Consider the following 17,898-nt stretch of genomic DNA (forward strand, 5'->3'; position numbering starts at 1 on the left):
AGTTGCATCTTCCCATGTGAATATGATTACTGTTACTTTTTTACCTCTGAACTTGTAACCTTGTTCATTGTACAGTTTTTTTTTACTCCTCTCGCCTCCCCCGCAAGCTGTCTATAATCTTTTTACCGTTCTGTTGTACACAATTCCACTCCCAAGTTCCCTCGCCCTCTAAACTATAACATTGTATTTTTTTATTTTATCAGGTAAGGACCACTGAGCTATCATATAGCTCGTTTTCCGAAGTGATCCGACCACAAATGATAGCTCAACGCAATAGCTCATCACGTGGAAATGTGTAGCAGCCAAATACTCTGAACGCGTGACGTTGATTAAAAATGTGGAGGGAAAAACCGTAGGACCCGGAGAAGAATCCACGTGACCACGGGGAGAGAGACACGCAAACTCCAAATTTGGACGCATCAGGGTCAGGATCTAACCCACGACCTGTATACCAGGCGAGGTAGTTAATATCTTGTCACTGTGGTACCCAATTCATCCCTCAGCAGACATTGCTCGTGTGCTGCACTAGTGACGAATTGGCACGTTCGGTTTACGTGACAACCCTTGTTGGCTGTGTCGGGTGGTGGCGGCTTTTAACGACACATTTATATATTTACGCGATCTAACCCATAAAACCTCTGGATTTTCACTTGTACCGTAATGCAATAGCATTGAGAAGTATTGTATAAAACCTATATTACCCGAATTGCTTAAGAAGGTAATTGCAGCACTACTGTATTGCATAACGTGGCAGTAGAATGGTTCGCAATATCGGACTACATGATATTAAGAGGTAATTAGATCTAAAAGGGGATGCTAAACGTCATTATCACCAGCTGTGGTGTATCCACTGCTGAATGAATATCCTTTTGTCACCACAATTCAAAGTTTGGTAACTAAACAAAATCCCTCTAAAGCAGGCGAAAAACGCCTGGCGAATAAGAGTTTACATCAACAAGGATATATTCTTAGTTTTTTCGGTAAAGTCACGTTAAAAAACTAAGAATATGAATTACTGCAGTCACGAAAGCTTTAAATCAACAAGGATATGTTAACGGTAAAAAAAAATGTTTGCATCTTTGCATTTTGTCGAGTTTAAAATTAATCAAAACTGAATGATGCAGTCACGAGTTAGAACGTCTATGAGGGAGCGTCGGTGATTGAATTCACCAGGAGTGAATGATTTCTTCTCTATTGGCAAGTGCCGCCGTATCTCGTGAATTAGCAATGAGGTGTTCTTTCCTTAATTCAGTGTAAAGATGTGCCAATACGGGGACTCGGCTGGAATAAAGGAAATGGGGTTACAAGTTCGTGTCCTGACGGCGGCTGTGGGAATGCATTAGTCGAAACGAAAACATTTTCACGTCGGTGATGGCTTCCGCGTGTCAATGATGATTTGACCAGCTATGTCAGAGCCAAGTCGTAGTCCAATGGAATGTCTCACCTACCAGGCAAGGTTAATGCCCAGCGAAGCTACGCTCTCTAGCCACAATATCAATAATGCTTACACTTTTGTTTTACCGTTTGTGTCAATCTCTGAAATGCATTAGCATACACGCATAAGGGCTCAAGGGGTTAAATGGGTTTTATGCGTTTTCCAAAAAATACTTTATTTTGTTGAGCTTCTAATGGTTTGTCTGGCACCTATAAATCATTTTTTCCCATCCTATTCAAGCTATTCTGTTAAAAGCCAATTATAAATCATCACTAACTTCCTCTGATCATATTACATCATTCATGAATGCAGTAATCAGTTTGTAAACTGTTAACGTGCAATCTGTTCGAATGTGACAATATTGTGTTTGAGTAGGGACAGTTTTATGATTTATAGGCATACGTTTCAGATCGTTAATTGCATACACAATTTAATTGTAAAAAAACCCCACAAGAGTGTTGACGATGGCCCGGTAGTGGTACGTTCCTTGTGCGATACGCCCATGCCGGGCGGTAATGTTTTAATCGTGGAGAGAAGTTCATGCTGGAAATGACACCGAGAGGTGGAGGAGGAAAGGCACGGATTAGAACAGGGGTCAACTTACCGCTCCGCGGCCCGTTAGGAACCGGGCCGCACAGCAGCAGGAGGTGAGAGCGGTGAGTCCGCGCGTGGCCCACCCATTATTTTATTATTTACCACGTCCGTCCGCGCCTCTTTCCCGCACTGCGCACTTGTCTCAGTCACAGTGTTGGTAAGCCCACAAGCTCTAACCCCTAGTAGCCACAATGAGTAAGCCCACAAGATCTAACCCTAGTAGCCACAATGAGTAAGCCCACAAGCTGACCCCTAGTAGCCACAATGAGTAAGCCCACAAGATCTAACCCCCTAGTAGCCACAATGAGTAAGCCCACAAGTTCTAACCCCTAGTAGCCACAATGAGTAAGTCCACAAGATCTAACCCCCTAGTAACCACAATGAGTAAGCCCACAAGCTCTAACCCCTAGTAGCCACAATGAGTAAGCCCACAAGCTGACCCCTAGTAGCCACAATGAGAAAGCCCACAAGCTAACCTCTAGTAGCCACAATGAGTAAGCCCACAAGCTGACCCCTAGTAGCCACAATGAGTAAGCCCACAAGCTCTAACCCCTAGTAGCCACAATGAGTAAGCCCACAAGCTGACCCCTAGTAGCCACAATGAGTTTAAAACAAACGTCGCTGGAGAGCTTCTTTGAAAAGGGGGAAAGACCCAATAATGGACCCCCCCCCCCCTCCCCCGGTCCGTGAAAAAAATGGTCTTCCACGAAACCGGTCCCTGGTGCCAAAAAGGTTGGGGACCGCTGGATTAGAGAACATACATTTCCCGCACCTCCGATTAGCACGGTCGGTGCCGTACGGTGCGAAAGAAGTTGAACATACATACACGTATACGCACTTCAGGGACGCCACATCCTGACTAATGTGTTTTTTTTTGGGGCTGTGTCGCGTAAATATAAATGTCGTTAAACCCACGACCACCTGACCCAGCCAATTAGTAAGCTTTGTCACGTATTTATGTATGTTGAACTTCTTTCGCACCGTATATAGCCAACCACGCTCATCGGAGGTGTGGTGGAAGGACAACAAACTAAATGAGAAGAGCAGTCTTTATAACAGTCTAGTACGTTAACACAACGTGAACGCTCAGCATTTTACGAATTCGAGCACACGACGTTTTCGCTCGCGATTGCAGCAACCGGCTTCATCGGGCGATTCGCCTTTGGTGCGTGGACGATTTTGGTGGCGAGAGCCAACGTGTTGAACCCCATCTTGACCTGTTGAGAACAATGAGCCAGGGGGGCTGGGCCCAGGACAACGTCGCTTGGCTCGGAGGGACGGCGGTCGGCCTTTTTAACCAGGTAAGACCCACCGAGCTAATGTATATGGCTTCTTTTTTTTTTAAAGCGACCTGCCTATCACTAATGATAGCCCAACAAAGTGGCTCATCGTGTGGAAATTTGTAGCGGCCAAAAGACTCGAAACGCGCTTCGTTGATTCTAAACGTGGAGGGGAAAAACCGTAAAAAAAATCCACGCGACCACGGGGAGAGGGAATGCAAACTCCAAATATACAGGCGTCAGGGTCATGGATCGAACCCACAACCCCCTGCACACCAGGCGAGGTACTTAACATCCTGCCACCATGACATCCCATCTGCCGTGGGGATGGGAAATTAAATCGGATTGTGTGCAAGTGCTCATTGGAGTTTTCCATCAGGGGGAGACCTCCATTGAGCAGTGGATAGATCAGAGCTAGAAATTACATGTGATCGCATTCAATATAATATCAAATCATAATTTAAATGTATTAAGCGCCCTTAAATAAATCATTCTCAGGACATATGCAGTATCACTCACATTTACCATGCATAATTATTGTACAGTATATCCTTTAAGATATATAAGACTTATTTTACAGGATGTGTTTACAAATGATTACTGTTAGGCAAATGTATCTCCCGAAGACATTAATTGTAGGGCAAGTGTGGCCGTTGAGATATTTCACACTTTGATCATGTTAACGCTCATAAAAAAAATAATTCGCGCTATCATCGATCTCCAGTGTGTTTTGTGAGCATTCCTATTACATAAAGGGCTCAATTAACTTCAGGGTTCAAAGTGGCCCCTCTGTTTCTCAGTTTGTTGGTGTAATGCATTGTCTTGAAATATTTCAGAAATGTATTTGAGTTGTAGCTTTTCACTGGTCTAATGTGAATATCTACCGTGTCATTTCACGAAGTAAAATGTGCTTTAGGCTAGGTATGTTAAGCAACACTGCATTAACGCAACAGATTATAGAAGAGCTCTTAAGCTGTGTTCAGCCTTTACAATTGGATAGGGAACGTCTTGAGCAAAATTGAAAAAAAACACTCCATGGAAATTAGCTCTCTGTGGTTTGATAATCGACGAGACTTACAAAAACGGACTCAGGCAAAGTGACACACAAGTCAAAGTTTAACACAAAATATACAAGCTCTGCGGAAGAAGGCTGGTTGTGTTTGATGATGTCCAAACACAACAGTTTGGGGGCAGTAATGAAATATTCGCAATGGCATTTGCCAAAGCAACATTTATTGCACGTGCCTTGAATGCCACGGATGGAGACAAAAGTAACCGCATCTGAAGGGTGTCGAAAATGTGCGTTGAATTAATTTAATATAATACATCAACTTTTAAAAAGTTAGACGTTGACAAGGTTGTTATTAATCTGAGTAATAGCCCAATTTCTGATGGTCTAAAGTCGGGTTTGGCTAAAGGGTTGAACTTCACAGTCACCCCCAAACACATACCAGTGGATGACATTATTGCCCAGGTCGATGTAGCTCTTAAGGGTTTGGGACACATCGCTGCAGACGTGACAAGATCTGAAATTGCTGCAACTCTCAACTTTGATGTGCCCGGACACATCAAAGTTGTTTGATCGGCAGGCAGCGTGTGGTGGGGATAAAGTGTGGGTGCTCTTACGTCTTCCAGGGCCAGTGTGGAAGAGTAGACCACAATAGCTTCCAGAGGAGCCGGAACAATGTCCGACTCTACTGCAATCGTCTTCACCATAACCTGCTTCTCCATAGCCCATACCACTATTACTCCCTGCCCCCAACCCCCAGCTTACCCCAACCTATATCAATACCCCAACCCCCATCACCATCCATGCCCCTATCATTACCACAACTCCCATCACTACCCATATCACTACCCCAACCTCTATCACCACCCAAACTCGTATCACTACTCCTACCACTACTCCAACTCCTATCACTACCCACGCCCGTTTCACCACCACATCCACACCCCCTCCTTAACCACTCCCGCCTGTTCTCCTAACGTGTCACCATAACTACACCACCGCTTCTAATAACCCCACTCTTTATCTCAACGACTATCACCATCTTATGTGCAGTTGTACAATCGTTGTAAAGTGCCTTGGAATAAGGCGCCATATACATCTATATACGAGATAAGGGCCCCTTCTGGCAGCAGTAGCATGAGCGAGCAATTGCAGAGCCGCACCTTGACCTATTACACTGCATCATTGTCAAAGGGAATGTGCTCCCGCAGCCCCCGGTGGGAGCAAGGAGCGGAAATTATAGATTCTCACAGCGCTTGCACCGCTCCCTACACGTGGCAACAAAGCGGTACCTATTTTATTGACTTCTAGATGGATGATGGACCGAATCAACCCCCCCCCCTTCCCCCCCCGTTGGGATTTCAATTCACAAGCCTCCGATTGTTACTCCATATCTATCGACCACCACGCGACGCATGCGAGTAGTCGTTGTCAATCGATTATGCGCACGGTTCGCATTGTGAAAGCGTAAAACGCGCGTGTACGATACAATGTTGCATTAATGGTCGCAATCATGCGCGTCCACTTTTTCCACAGCGCCTCTCGTACCACCGGCGCACCCTCGTAATCATGCGCGGTGGCACGGCGTGCAGGTCAGGGAAGGAGCAGGGGAAGGAGGTCACTGCGTTATCGGCTGCCCTTGAGCGCGTACCAACTTAGCAATTTTCTCATTGTTACTGCAAAATCAACGCTGATCTGCTTGCACGACTGTCTCTGCTCGGCTTCAGAGCCGTACGTAAATCGTTGGCAATTTTTGTTTCTTTCGGTAAAGTCACGTAGGTAGAAGGATAATAGATCGCCACGTTTCGATCGCAACACAAGCAATCGTTATCAGGTGGGACAACCACAGCAAGAAAAAAAACTGCTGTGGTTATCCCACCTGATGACGATTGCTTGTGTTGCGATCGAAACGTCGTGATCTATTATTGTTCTACCTACCACGTGACTTTACCGAAAGAACCAAAGAGTATGGATTCCTGTAGTCACGAAAGCTTCAAATCAACGTTGGCAATTTGTTGACAAGGCGTGTAAATTGGTTGTAAAAAAAATAGATAGAAGATATACCTATCTCCCCCCCTGCTCAACCAGAGCTTTTTCATTTGGTAAGAAATGCTGACACCACTTTGTTTGCATGATTGTCTAAGTAAACAATGCAATCATTGTCGAAAATTAAAGAAACAACTGCAGGTGCTGAGAGAAAATCTAAAACTCGATATGATTGCGCATGACATATATACATGCATTTTAATACACTACGTATTATTGAATAATGTAGATATTTTAAATTGGTTTACTCTCATTGTTTTAATTACATTTTAACACGTTATTGCTCTTTGGGCCAGAATATGTTTGTGATAATTATACTTAGGCAATTGTTATGAAATGTATAATCCATCATGAAATTAATAAACCATTATTTTTGGGTCCATAAAGTCTATTAATTTATTAAAAAAGTGCTGCAATCGGTTTTGTTTATATCACAATGTTTTCACTTTTGAAGAAATCATTTATTTTGAATAAAGCAGCTCACACAATGCTTAACCATTTGGCTTTGTAGGCTTCGGAGATTAACATGGATATTTCTAAACAGCTATTGCATAAGTTAGATGCACATATGTCTAAGGTTAGAGTTGTAATGGCCTCCGATTATTGATTGCCCAAGCGTCTATTATACAGGAGCTCACATTTTATATCCCTGTCTCTTGCGCAACTGTAGAGCCTCAGTTTCGACGTAGCAATGTCCTAGGTGCCCATGAATCCAACCCGTGTTATACAATGGCACCCCAGGTTGGGCAGATGTGGCCACTTTATTAAATCGGCCAATGTTTTAGCCAGGTGCGCCACCCATAGCTTGCTTAGGAAAAGTGGTTACTTTATTAATCTATTGTTTAATCTTTGAGTATTAGTAAAAAAGGTTATTGAGATTTATATCGTTTATTTTGGTCGAAATGATTCGTTATTCCTTTGTCACAGCTGCAATAAAACCACGGCCGTTTTAGTAAGCTTTTAATTATGACCTATTCTCTTTAAGCCTTCAGTTGTACATATTTTTTAGAATTTACGATGAATGTACGCATGCGTACTAAAGAGATTATTTTACGTGTGCCTGGATGGCGAGACGTTAGCTTCCTCGCCCGGTGTGCAGCAAGGCCCGGGTTCCATCCTGATACTGACGCCTGTATATTTGGAGTCCATGTGTTCTGTGCCCGCCACATTTAGAAACGTGCGTTTAGATTTATTGGGCTACGAGAAATGATTCCCACATTTGATGATGATTTCGGCCACTGTGATAAGCTATCACCACGTGTGGCCACGTCGCCTCTGAAAAAAGAGTTAATAGCTCAGTGGGTACCTGATAAATCGTTCACTTTTTGGTTATTTTTACTTCATATTCTTGGTTCTTTCAGTAAAGTCACGTAGAAGGGAAACAATAAAATAAAAAAAAATATGAAACAATTTTTTACTTATTATTTTATTGTTTCCCTTCTACGTGACTTTACTTTAAATCAAAATATATTTTTACTTCATTAGCTTTGCTGTATAATAAAATGTACACAATAACTGTCTTTAAACGTAATTTCAAAGTCCTGCATGCAATTTACATCATGGTAATTTTATACTCTTTGGTTCTTTCGGTAAAGTTACGTGGTAGGTAGAAAATTAATCGATCACGACGTTTTGATCGCAACACAAGCAATCGTCATCAGGTGAGACAGAGTTGTCTCACCATCATCAGGTGGGACAGAGTTCTCTCACCGTCATCAGGTGAGACAACTCTGTCTCACCTGATGACGATTGCTTGTGTTGCGATCAAAGCGTCGTGATCTATTATTTTTTCTACCTACCACGTGACTTTACCGAAAGAACCAAAGGAGTATGGATTCCTGCAGTCACGAAAGCTTCAAATCAAGATGGTAATTTTACTTTAAATTGTATTTCAGTATAATTACAAGAAAGAATGGGGTTGACTGGTACGAGAAAGGCTGCTGCTGTCTGTCGTATGTGGAGTTCAGCGAAGGACATTTTCCCTCTACGGCCTGCACGGTGTGCAGTCACACATCATGTCTTGAAGACGTAAAGTTAAAATAAAGTTCTATCTTTTGCCTCTTCTCCGATTAAAAAAATATACAAATGTACGTAGAGGTTTTGTGTTGTTGTTAATAATTGTGAATGCTGTATATATGAAATGCTCTAAACATTCACTGCGCTGGAAATTAATATATGGGGCACCATAAGAGACCCATGAGTGGTGTTTTATTGAATGAACTTATAAAAAAAATGTGGCATTATTAATTGTATTCGAACACAGCATTGAAACGTGTGCTTTCTGACGACCCAACACTTTGGAACAAATGCATTGCAGTATTTGTGTCGTGACGACTCAGTGATTTGTATAGCTTATTCAAAAGTCATTCCATATTGCTTCTTAACCGACTAAGGATACGTCTTAATTGGTATAACGATGGTAAATAGTACATTGTTATTAAAGATTACTAAAAGGGGAAAATAGTTTCATTTTCGGTGAAGCAATTTGCATTATTTCCTTTTCTAATTGAAAATGCGTCGAAGAAATCAGTCATTTAATGAAACCTTGAAAAAATGATGGGTTCTTTGTAATCCTGCAGTGATGATATATCGAACAATTTGGAGAATGCATTAAGCGGCCTGTGGTACCTATGGGTGGATGTGATGAAGTGAAGGGAAATGTCTGAGCCTATCTCTTTCTTTAATTAAACCATGTTTCTCCCTTTTACAGCTCCCTAAATCAGCGTTGGCCGCACTGTGGGCTCATGAATGCAGGGAACTGCAGCACGATGCCCCGTGTATCTTGGTGTCACCAAGTAAGTGTGGCATTTTGAATTCGCCAGCGTTTGAATAAGAAGGCAAAAACTACGTATATTAAGCAATGCATTCTGCAGCTTCGGAAGCCAGCTATCGTGCGCTGTCTGAATTCCAACAGTGATTGCATGCATTGTAACACTGGAAGCACACACACGCACATGCACCACGCACAGAAATGAGGACAAAAATATCAGCCTGATGGAGCATGTGCTGTAAGCGAGCTCCTATTAAGGCCAGCACTACGCCTGGTCTCCTTTACATCACCAGGTATTCATTTGAGGCTGAGTCAACCTGGGGAAATCCTAGGACAGTTTGAGATACCACCTGCAACCGATGCTACCCATGGCTAAGAATCGAACCCAGGCGACCTAACAAGTGAAAACTGTATCGCGAATGCCACAACACACGTGTAGATGCTAATGCTTACGTGATCCGGGGGGGAGAAATACCCAGGGGTTTCCCAGGTTACACTCGAGATAGTGGGACGAGGGAAAGAGAAGAGAAGGCGGGTCGAGAGAGAGAGAATGTCTAGGATGAGAGAGAACGTCCAGGATGAGAGAGAGAGAGGGAACGTCCAGGATGATAGAGAGAGGGAACGTCCAGGATGAGAGAGAGAGAGAACGTCCAGAATGAGAGAGAGAGAGAGGGAACGTCCAGGATGAGAGAGAGAGAACGTCCAGGATGAGAGAGAGAGTGGTGGCGATCGGTGGCGATCGGTGGCGCCTTCCTGGAAGGGCTTCGGGAGTGGAGTGGACGCACGTGGCGTGAGCTCGTGCGGAAAAATAAAGAAAGCGTGTGACGTCCTCCTTACCTTTGTCTGGTGGACTCATTACTACACACGTATAGATAAGCATGCGAGCATGCACGCCCAGCTCTCTTTATTTACACACCTAGGGGATATGTAAAGCATATAATCACGCACTTTCCCCCCCCCCCCATTACCAATGTTGCCATGTCTTATATTCCGTAAGAAAAGAAACGCATCGCTCATTTCGTTGTTCTCTCTAATTGCTCGTAGTCACCTCCACTAAGCCAAATGTTGTCCCCAGGAATGAGTTTGTTTTTCACCCTAGTGTGCAACCGTGCTGCCTGCTGCTGCCGCCAGACGCACAGAGAAGAAGCCACCATCCCGTCCACCCCTCAGCCCTATTGCCCAGATGGGCCACATTTATCCAGGCAGAACAGCTCGTGTTTATGGGCTTTCCACGGCACTGCCTCTCCACAAATTGAGGTGACGGCCCTCTCAATTACGGTGGCACCTTTCTCCCTGCCATCTCCGGCGTCACCTTCTTCCTCGTCTGCCTCGAGCTTGCGTCTACCCTCCTGACTTTTTGTAAGAATCCCCGGCTACTCCGTGACTTAATTTTTTTCTCACCCCGCGCGTTCGGGATGCGTTAATTTAGTTGGCATCGGTTAAAAGCAGCAGCACGTCCTTTGGCAGACGTGCACAATCTAATCCAGCCGAGCAGCTTGGGATCAGATCAATATGTATATCTTTTCAAGACCAAATCAGTATTGCTGCCACATGTACTGCGTCTCAAAATACCCGTGAGATGAATTCTCTTCATCCAAAGGGAATTGCGTCTCCTGGAGCTTCAACGATCCCAACATATGTCCGTGTATTCACAGTGTCAAGTGACGAATTACATTGCAATTAATGCCAGCATTCTATCTGTATTTCTAGACATTTTTGTGGTCTCTTGAGTCGCATTCCAAGAGTCTTTCACACTGTGTTTGTTCACATGTTAGCGGTAGTGTAGCAGTCAGCTACACTGCACTACGAACCCCAGCGACACGAGTTGGATTATAGCCTGGTTCTTAATCTGGGTGAGTGTACTGGCAGTCTATAATGTAGACTGTAGCCTGGTTATTGTTTGTTGAGTGTACTGGCAGTCTATACTGTAGACTGTAGCCTGGTTCTTAACCTCGGTGAGCGTACTGGCAGTCTATAATGTAGACTGTAGCCTGTGTGTGTGTTTTTGTGTGTGTATGCAGCATGCCCAAATCATATTGTTTAATGACACAATCAAGTGACCTCATCATCATCATGACGCAACCTGGCTGAAGGGTTGTTCGTTTTCATCGATAGTGGAGTGATTGCCATTTAGTCGCAATATCACCATGACACGGTGACGCTGTTGACAATCCCAGTAACGCCATGCCTATAAGAATAGTTACAGCCACCGCCTGGGCTGATAATAATTAATCACTTTATTATGATGAGTGGTATTATCTGGATTGGAGCTAATTGTGTAAGTTGTCCTTGCTTAACATCTGTGATTACGGGTGGACGAACTGCTATTAAGCAAATCTCGGCGCCTCTTTGGCTTTTTAATGTATACCGTTACTTATGTCGGGATCAGTGGAGGATGTGTGTGTGTGTGGAAGGGATTTATGTGGAGTGTAGCGGTAAGCTGCGCTGCACTACGAACCCCAGCCACCCGAGTTGGATTCCCGCTCACGGACAACACCAGTGACGATTATCTGAACCGGTACACTGGGCCTCCCCTAGGTCGACTCAGCCTCAAATGACTGCTTGGTGAGATGTGTGGAGAGACAAAGGCGGTCGGGCGTGGTGCTGGCCACCCACCCCCTCGTGTGTCCGTGCCGGCCTTCATAGGTGCTACCTGCTAACAGCACTTACATTCTGTTAAGGCTATACGGGGGATATTTGTATTTTTTTATCAATGCACATGCACCTGTGTGCATTTTTCTTTCCCAAGGAGCTGCGAGCAAGCGTATTTATAGATGTCACTTGGTTGCTGCACGCTTTTCACACGCCATTGCAAAAAAAAGTTATGTTTTTTATGCACGTAGCTAATATCTCTATAACTCGAGGCCATGTCTATAACTAGAGTTCGTATCTATAACTAGAGACTGTGTTCATGAGACCATCGCTGTAAACTAGACATCTCTAGTTTACAACTAGAGATGATCTCCATAACTAGAGATCGTCTCTATAACTAGAGTCGGAATGCTCATCAGTGAGCCACTATCTACCTGGTCTACATGGAGCCTCGCTTGTGTCCGGCTAACCATAATTGTCTTGCTCCTCCCTATCCTTCTCCTATTGACATAAATGACCTTCTGTTTATCTGCTACAGGCACACCCAATCCCAAACAAAATTAACCTGTTTGTAAAACAGTCTCAATATTTTGCGATGTGCACAAAGAAGGGGCAATGCATAGATAAAAAAAATACAAAGATCCCCCGTATAGCCTTAACAGACTGCTGGGTGTAAGTGATGTGAAAATATACAGATATGTGCTTTCCGCTACATGGTTTAAATGTAAAATTATGTTTTTAATATTTCCAAATCCTTTTCAAAGGTCCATAGTGTTTTTTAATACAAATTTAAAATTCAACCAATTCCTTTTCGAAAGGGGATAAACGGTATGAAATGAAATACCACCCATGCTATATATACACACACACACGTGACTGTAACACTCCTCTTATCCGATTCTTTATTATCCTATTATCCACTCACCCTATGCAAGCTTCACACTTTCCTATTATTCTCTGCACTGCATTCTTCATATTTATTCGAGCCAAAATCATGCTTTTAATACGTCCAAATCCTTTTCAGAGGTTATGGGTGTTTATTTGTTAAACAAATTAAATTCTTCCAATTTCCTATAAAATAGAACATGCTCAAATATAACAGAGTGGCACGGCCCCAGTTGCAACGTTTTTTTATTATTATTATTGTAGAGGTTAACAGTTCAAACCCAGTGGCCACCCTGATAAATACTGGGGTATACCAAAAATAAAAAATACACCCTCTCTGATTAACAGTCGCGGTTAATGAAGGGGGGGGGGGGGGCTTTGTCATTGTGAAACACAAGACTCTATAGAAATGGACACACTGGACACACATGCAGTGTAAAATGCACCAAATTGCATGTTTTAATATCCCCTTTCGAATATCTTCCGCGCGGCGGAATTAGCAGTGTTGTGAGAAGCAATCGTATTCGCACTGTTTAGAGAGCTCTTGAAAGAAAGAGAAAAAAATGTAAACTCACGTGGGTCGTGGAATAATTGTTATTTTCTTAATAACCAGTTCATTTGTTTCAGTTAATTTCATTTGGTGAAACGTTTGGAGCGCAAATAATGTCACATTGAGCATGTCAGCATAATTATTGATAAGAAGCCTTTTTCGTTTTTGTTTAGTTACTTATGAAGTCTGTTCTTTTTGTATTGTTGCTGTTTACAATAACATTCAAAGTAACCAACCTTAGAAAATACTTGAAATAGAGTGGATCAAAGGTCAGAGCACCGAGCCAGCACTACTCTAAACATGGGTTCTAATCCAGGTTTCAGCCACAAATGGTGAGACTGGAAACTCTATACATGAATTAGTAACACCCGTGGCCTTAAAAGCAAGAATATACAATGGACAGCTTTTTGGGTAATGGTCCTTTTTCAATGCACGTGACAAACATCACCTAGCATATATAAACATATATAGTATATATGTTTTACTTTTAAGGCCGCAGTGTTATTGACGAATGTGTAGATTTTAATAATTCTGCTCTGTACACAACTGCCAACGGTGCATCACCAAATCATTCGCGTGATTAAACTGACCTCTCCCGTTCAGCGAGTTAATGGTCTCAGGCTGATTTCCAAAGAACTGCATGAACAAAAAAAACACATGATGTTAAAATTGGGTTTCTGTTTGATTTGGTGTGGAAAAAAAAAACACCTTTGAGAATTAAAATTAAAATGTTGACTGTCACACAACAGACTCATGGCAAAGTGTGTGTGAGAAAGTACGACCTCCATCTCGTAAATGGCAAAAGGGCGCTTGAAGGATGATTGAGAAGAAGTTCTGTAAACATTCTGCGACACAGTTGTGCACTAGTCTAGGTTCCCTCACATAGTCTCCATCTCGTGCCAAGATGCCCCGAGCGCAATAGTAATACATTGGAGGGGAGGGGGGAAAAAAAACACCAAAACAATATAACGAGATTTAAAGCTGTCGTGACTGCAAGGATTCATCTTCTTTGGTTCTTTCGGTAAAGTCACGTAGAATGAGAATAAAATAATAAAATAAGACAATAAAATTCTCACGACGGGACGACAGTGCTTCATTGAAGCACTGTCGTCCCGACAGTTCTGCTCTTTCACCTGTTGAAGGCTACTTGTGTTGTGGCCGAAACGTCGTGATAATTTTATTGTCTTATTTTATTATTTTATTCTCATTCTACGTGACTGTACCGAAAGAACCAAAGAAGATGAACATAACGAGAATAAATAATTAACAATCGTGTAGGTGTTATTCAACAAACAACAGATGTAAGTCAACCGACAAACACATTTTGTCTGGAACACACCGCCGGTGCACGATTTGGGTAACAGTGAAACTATTGTAAACCAGCGAGGCGTGCAAAATATGACCACTGTCCTCCATGAGCACACGCCCGCAATGGGGGGAATTGCGCTTATTCGTTATGGCGTTACCAAAATAACAGCGCCCGCCGATGATTAAGCGGATCTCGCCACTGCCACGGAGCGGGCTACCTCGCCGAGCAAAGCGCACGTCTAGGGAGCGCCTGCGTCAAGCCGCCAATAGCCCTAGTCGCCAATGACGACGCATCTTGGGCTTGTCCACACTACCACACTCCTTGCCACCGTGCGATGCATTTTTTCTCCTTCTCTCCCTGTAATGAGATTAACGAGCCCGTGGCTTTGGCCGTAGCCAGAATAAAGCACTTATGCAATCAGCGTGCAGCTTGTAGGACAGCCTGCCCGTCCGGTTAATTGCGGCTCTCTTTCTCTTCATTAGGGTGATGGATGGCGATGTCCGGACGGCTCCCCGTGTATGCGGCTTTGAGCCTGGAGCTGTTGTATCGGGCCCTGCCGCTTGTTGATGGGGGGGAGGGGTCGACCTTTGCGGGTTGACGGAGGAGATGTCTTTATTGGCGCTCGCCGTCCTTCATCCTGCAGGGCGGATCGCGCGACGGAATGGCAGTCTCTTACGGCGTTCGCCGGCATGCATAACAGGATTGGGGGCTTTTGTGGCCCATGGCTGAATCGAGACGCGAGGACTTGGCAGTTGCCGTCACCGGTGAACGATGCTGTAGCTCGCGTAAGGTGAACTGGAGTTTCGGAGAAAATGTGGTATTCAAAGCTGGTTGACTGGAGTTATTTGACAATGTTTGCTTTATTTACAAACGTTTCGGTGAAAAAATGTTACGTTTATATTCATGTTGAATTCAATATTTTCGGAATAAAATAAACGAACCTCACGTGGACACCATTGCTCCTAATTTAATTGTCCCTTCATGGTTAGACGAGAAATATTCACCTGATTTAGATTTTGTGTATATTTTTTCAATTGATTGAAGAAATCTATAAGAATTGCGATTGAACAGTTAATCAATAAGGAATACTAATGTGTGACATTCATGCTCATCAATGTATCTGTGTAGAGAACCTAACTCGAGACCATGATCCTTTAAAACCCTGTTGTACTTTAATTATCCCAATGAATTTTCACTGGATTATCTATGTTGCATTCATAACGCAATGCGGAAAAACACATGTGAGGCTGTATATAGGAATGAATTTGATTATATTTGTTTTCACTAATGGTTGTGTCATGACATTATCCTCATGGAGCAATAGTAGCCCAATGAATGCAGTCCCATCAGAAAAACAAACTAACAGGGACATAAATGACCAAAAACTTTTGAAATGTACTTATCTGAAGCAGATTTTGCCAAATTTAATAGAGGTTAAAATGTAACTTTCATCTTCTTCATTTACAGACTATGTTTTTTTAGATGTGAATATGATGATGATGATGATAATAATAATAATGCCATTCTTGATGGTATTGATGTTCATTGTACATAAGGAGACGTTCTCAACTTAATTATCTCAATTAACAAATCAATCTATTGCTCGTTATGGGACGGAGTCGGTCTTTCTCATGAATTTAAAATAATTTGGATGTTCAAATGGCCGCAGATGAAATTTCATGAGCACCGCAGTAATGCTTACAGAAGAGAAAATGCAATTAACAATCCGAATCATTCCTAAAATGCTGTTCCCCATTTCTTACGTATGCATTTAGACACATGCATTGAGATCATTTAGATGATTTTGGTGCTATAAATGTCCAAATGATGGGCGACTTTGTTTAGCTGCTATCGTTTGTGGCCACGTCGCTTCTGAAAAGTGAATACCTTCCTGGGGGTTGCCTGGCAGGATGGCGACGGTTTAGTTTTATTTTTGTATGCGTTTGTGTGACTTGTTTATCTTTGTTGTACTCTGCATCACTACTATCATGTTTTTGTATTGTTTGTTGTTGTAACGTTCTTACCCCACGCCCCTACTGGACTTCTGTGAAAAAGAGCTTTATAGCTCATCGGATTTCTCCTGAAGTATAAATAAATATTCTGATTCTGACCAATGGCCCGAGTATCTTCCTCTCCTCGCCATCTTCAGTAACAGTGCCACGAATTATATTTATTTGTGTTTGCAGTGATCAATATGCTTTGTCGATCTCTCTGTACGTTCGTGCACGCATATCTGCCTACCTCAACACTTGTTTCCTGCCCTTGTATAAACATTTACATACTTTATATCCATAATCCATCACTTTTGCACACATGCATTATAAAAATTTTAAAAATAATGTCTTCAATGAACAAGTCAAAGTCGTGTTTCGAACATGCGACCGAATATTTTGCGCATTTGTAAAAAAAAAAATGTCACATACGTCTTTATACAGTTGATATATCAATTTGTGGTATTGCCATTAATTCCCATGTTTTGTGTAAATCAGCATCAGATGCTGTTCCGTTTGCTCTGGAGCTTTTGGAATCCCATGCCGTAGCTGTGTGATGACAGCTTTGTTAGCAAGGTTCATGCAAAGTAATTTCTGATGAAGCTGCATAGTGGGAGGTGGAGAAATAGTTTTAATAGTGTCATTAAACGGTATGCCTATTTACTTGTAATCACTGTTCCGGTTCTTGAACTCTTTTTGCAATTACTGCGCCAGCGTGAAATTAAGCCTAATTAGAGAATGTTTAATACCTTATAAAACACTAACGCTGGTAAGAGAAGGATGGATGGTGGCACGAGTGTAAAAATGTTGTTTAGAGCAACGTCAGAGTTATGATTTGAGTATTTCACTGAACGTGCACGCGAGCGCTGCATGGTCTGCGAGCTTAGTTAATAGCAGTCTCTCATGTGAACTAGCGTGCAAGCTGGCTTGATAAACAATCCCAATTTGTAAGCCAGAACAGATGGAGGTGGCTTGAATGATGCTCTGTGGTCTTTGGAGGCTGGTCCTAGTTGCCTGCTTAAGTCACTATTCATGGTTCGGAGCGTTCTTATGAAGAAGTCGATGTAATTTTGACATTTTCCTTATTGGGTGCACGGGTTTAGACTGTCATTCAAAGTAGCAATGGAGCAATGAGGGGAAGGAGGGAGGAACACACACAGCGGTGATTGTGTGCTCGAAATATTTACGTAAAAAAATATGCATGTCGTACTATTGGGAGCAAGTAATGTATTCATATAGAGTTACCCACGAACCAAGCGAAAATATTCATGTATAGCTATCAAAATGTCCGGAATGTAAGTAGACGAATAAACATCACATTTGTGATATGTACGGAGATTCACACGTGCCCATCTTCATAGCACTCTTGGGTAACACATTAAACACCTCTACAGACACAAGGTTTTGCCAAGGAAATCCGATGGGAATTTTATTGAC

At 42.7% G+C, this 17,898-nt stretch overlaps 1 long non-coding RNA gene across 2 annotated transcripts; it reads left to right on the forward strand.

Moving 5' to 3' along the window:
* Positions 1-8,093: 8,093 nt before the first annotated feature.
* LOC116940473 (uncharacterized) lies at positions 8,094-16,580 on the forward strand. Of its 2 annotated transcripts, none has more exons than XR_012941348.1 (3): positions 8,094-8,362; positions 9,075-11,699; positions 14,953-16,580. It is a non-coding gene; the product is annotated as an uncharacterized LOC116940473 (long non-coding RNA). The 2 variants fall into 2 exon arrangements; XR_012941347.1 differs by lacking the exon at positions 14,953-16,580 and having other exon boundaries at positions 9,075-9,159; positions 10,234-14,287.
* The last annotated feature ends 1,318 nt before the right edge of the window (positions 16,581-17,898 follow it).

Source organism: Petromyzon marinus, chromosome 9 (genome assembly GCF_048934315.1).
Source record: "Petromyzon marinus isolate PM22_M1 ecotype Great Lakes invasive population chromosome 9, UKy_Petmar_22M1.pri1.0, whole genome shotgun sequence".
NCBI lineage: Eukaryota > Metazoa > Chordata > Hyperoartia > Petromyzontiformes > Petromyzontidae > Petromyzon > Petromyzon marinus.